The following is a 4228-nucleotide window of genomic DNA, read 5'->3' as shown; positions in this document are numbered from 1 at the left end:
TTCATCATGACATCTTATTTTCTAGAAATCCGTAGGCGAATGCTGCTGCTGCTCTTGTTGCTGTTGTTGTTGTTGTCGTTGCTGTTGTCGTTGTCGTTGTTGTTGCCGTTGTTTTCAAAGTATACCCCGGCCACCGTTTATGTGATCAAAAGCATTATAAAATATGTGTGATTATTTCTTGAGCACGCCCTTCCTCCCCCTCTCTCTGTCTCTCTGTCTGTCTCTGTCTCTCTCTTTCTCTGTCTGTCTTCTCTCTCTCTCTCTCTCTCTGTGTCTCTCTCTCTCTGCCTGTCTGTTTCTCTCTCTCTGTCTCTCTCTCTCTGCCTGTCTCTCTCACTGTGTCTGTCTTCTGTCTTACTCCCTTTCTCTGCCTGTCTGCCTGTCTGTCTGTCGGTCTCTCTCTCTCTCTCTCCCCCTGTCTGTATGTTTCTCTCTGTCTCTGTCTCTCTCTCTCTTTCTGTGTCTCTCTCTCCGTCTCTGTCTTTCTCTGTCTGTCTGTCTCTCTCTTTCTTTCTCTCTGTCTCTCTCTGCCTGTCTCTGTCACTCTGTCTGTCTTCTGTCTTACTCTCTCTCTGCCTGCCTGTCTCTCTCACTCTCTCTCTCTGCGTGTCTCTCTCTCTCTTTCTTTCTCTCTGTCTCTCTCTGCCTGTCTGTCTCACTCTGTCTGTCTTCTGTCTTACTCTCTCTCTGCCTGCCTGTCTCTCTCACTCTCTCTGCGTGTCTCTCTCTCTCTCTCTCTTTCTGTCTGTTTCTCTCTGTCTCTCTCTGTCCGTGTCTGTCTTTCTTTGTCTGTCTCTCTTGGTCTTTCCTTCTCTCTGTCTCTGTCTCTCTCATTGTGTCTGTCTTCTGTCTTAGTCTCTCTGTCTCTCTCCCTGTCTGTCTGTTTGTCTCTCTCTCTCTCTCTGTCTTTGTCTTTCTTTCTCTCTGTCTCTGTCTCTCTGTCTCTCTCTCTGTGTGTCTGTCTTCTCTCTTACTGTCTTTCTCTGCCTGTCTGTCTGTCTGTCTCTCTCTGTCTCTCTCTCTCTCTCTCTCCCCCCCCCCCCCGTCGGCTGTTTCTCTGTCTCTGTCTGTGTCTCTCTTTCTGTCTGTTTCTCTCTGTCTTTCTCTCTCTGTCTCTTTCTCTCTGTCTCTCTGTCTGTCTCTGTCTCTCTCTGTCTCTCTCTCTCTCTCTCTCTGTGTGTGTGTGGGGGGGGTGTGGGGGGGTGTGTGTGTCTGCCTTCTGTCTTACTCTCTTTCTCTGCCTGTCTGTCTGCCTGTCTGTTTGTCTCTCTCTCTCTCTGCCTGTCTCTCTCCCTTCCTGTCTCTGTTTCTCTCTCTTTCTGTTTCTCTCTGTCTCTGTCCATCTGTGTCTTTCTCCGTCTGTCTCTTTATCTGTCTCTCTCTCTCTCTCTTTTTCTGTCTTTCCCTCTTTGTGTATCGTTGTCTCTCTCTGTCTGTCTCTGTCTCTCTGTCTCTGTCTCTCTGTCTCTCTCTCTCTCTCTCTCTCTCTCTCTCTCTGTCTGTCTGTCTGTCTCGGTCTCTGGCTCTGGCTCTCGCTATCTCCCGCCCTCTCTTTTTTTGCAAAATAAGCTCAAGTACATCTAATCTAATCCCTCACCAAGGCCCGAATTCTTAACTTCTGACATCCCAGATTTGATCTCCCTACAGAATGCTGTACAGAACTGGCGAGTTGATTTCTGGACTTGGATACCTCATAGAAACTACATAGGAATAAAGATCCAATCCTAAAATCTGGTGTGGCTTCTCCCTCGACTGTCTCGAAAAATCGTACCTCTGTTCCCCTAGGATGCCGGAAGAGTTTTCTCCATGTGCATCTGCCCGTGTCCTAAGTGATCTGTGACCGAGCCCTGTCCGTTCTGTCTCAAATATGTATGTGCAAACACTTCTCTCCATTTCCACAACTACCCACGGCCCCTTGTGGAACCACTGGCTCTTTGAAAAAAATCCCAGAAGTGGTTTTGGCTTTTTGGCTAGGAGGCCTAAGCCTGCTGAGAACTTTCCTGCCCAGGATCCTGTGTGAACAAAAGTGCCTCTGCTGGGAGCTGGGATCGTCGGGACCATGCTTGCTAGCGCTGGATGAGTCTCTGGAAGGACGCACGGGACTCCGCAAAGCTGACCTGTCCCACCGAGGTCAAATGGATACCTCTGCATTGGCCCGAGGCCTCCGAAGTACATCACCGTCACCAACCGTCACCGTCAGCATCCTTGTGAGCCTGCCCAAGACCCCGCCTCCGGGGAGACTCTTGGGAGCCCGGCCTTCATCGGCTAAAGTCCAAAGGGATGGTGACTTCCACCCACAAGGTCCCCACTGAACGGCGAAGATGTGGAGCGTAGGTCAGAGAGGGGACCGGGAGGGGAGACGTCCTGACCGGCGATGAGTTCCCTAGGCTCTGGCCACCCCACCCATGCCCCACGTCCCACGTCCCGGGCACCCGCGGGACACCGCCGCTTGATCCCCTCCTCTGTCCACAGCCGGCCCCACCCCACCACGCAACCCACGCACACACGCTGGAGGTTCCAAAAGCACACGGTGTGAATAGAGCCTGACGGAGCGAGAGCCCATTTCACGAGGTGGGAGGGGTGGGGGTGGGGTGGGTTGGGGGTTGTGGGGTCTGTGGAGAGCCCGATTCTCCCTCTTGGGTGGCTACAGGCCAGAAATGAATATCGCTTCTTGGGCGGAGGGGCTTCCTTAGGCCATCACCGCTTGCGGGACTACCTCTCAAACCCTCCCTTGAGGCCACAAAATAGATTCCACCCCACCCATCGACGTTTCCCCCCGGGTACTGGATGTATCCTGTCAAGAGACCTGAGCCTGACACCATCGAATTAAACACCTTTACTGGCTTGGTGGGTTTGTTTGTTTCTGAGATGGAGTCTTGCTCTGTCCCCCAGGCTGGAGTGCAGCGGCGTGATCTCAGCTCACTGGAACCTCTGCCTCCTGGGTTCAAGTGATTCTCCTGTCTCAGCGCCACCATGGCCGGCTCATATTTTTTTTTTTTTTTTTTTTTTTTTTTTTTTTTTTTTTTTTTTTTTTTTTTTTTAGTAGACACGGGGTTTCACCCTCTTTCATTGGTTTTCACTGGAGATTCCAGATTCGAACCACACCTCATTCTGTGCCACAGAGAGACTTCTTCTTCTTCTTCTTCTTCTTCTTTTTTTTAAGTGCAACGCAACATGTCTGCCTTATTTGAGTGGCTTCCTATATCATTATAATTGTGTTATAGATGAAGAAAAGGTATTAAACACTGTGCTAATGATAGCGAAAGTGAAGACAAAAGAAAGGCTATCCATTTTGTGGTTAGAATAAAGTTGCTCAGTATTTAGAGCTACCTAAATACGTCAGCATTTACACTCTTCCTAGTCAAAGCTGGCCGATCTGAATAATCCTCCTTGAAACACAATTTTTGATAGGGTTAAGATTTTTTTAAGAATGCGACTCCTGCAAAAGAGCTGAACAGACAATACACATTTAAAAACATCACAACACAAGGATCAACCAGACTTGGGAAAAAATCGAAAACGACACAAGTCTTATGAAGAACTGAGTTCTTAAAATAGGACGGAGAACATAGCCATCGGAAGAGAAGGCAGTATTGGCAAGTTGATTGTGACGTTGGTCAGCAGTAGCTGGCACTATCTTTTTGGCCATCTTTCGGGCCACGTAACTACTACAGCAAAATGAGATATGATCCATTGAACAACATATTCGCAAATCAAAAAATGTTTCCGTAATATAATGCTTCAGATTTAGAAGCAAATCAAATGATAGAACGCCACTGCTGTAATAAGTCACCCCAAAGACCACCGTATCTGACAAAATAACTACCACAGGGTTACGACTTCAGAATTATACTTTCTCTTGATATTTACTTATGTATGTATTTATTTTTTTAATGTATTTCTCTTGAGACGGCGTCTCGCTCTGTCGCCCAGGCTGGAGTGCAATGGTGTGATCTCGGCTCACTGCAACCGCCACCTCTCCGGGTTCAAGCGATTCTCCTGCCTCAGCCTCCCGAGTAGCTGGGACTACAGGTGCCCACCACCACGCCCAGCTAATCTTTATACTTTTAATAGAGACGGGGTTTCACCGTGTTGGCCCGGATGGTCTCGATCTCTTGACCTCGTGACCCGCCCGCCTCGGCCTCCCAAAGTGCTGGGATGACAGGCGTGAGCCACTGCGCCCGGCCTTCTCTTGACGTTTAAACTATGAAGTCAGTCCAGAAAAATG

This window comes from Pan troglodytes, chromosome 17 (assembly GCF_028858775.2).
Source record: "Pan troglodytes isolate AG18354 chromosome 17, NHGRI_mPanTro3-v2.0_pri, whole genome shotgun sequence".
In the NCBI taxonomy this organism is placed as follows: Eukaryota; Metazoa; Chordata; class Mammalia; order Primates; family Hominidae; genus Pan; species Pan troglodytes.
The sequence above is the reverse complement of the archived record's forward strand: the minus strand, read 5'-3'. Positions refer to the sequence as shown.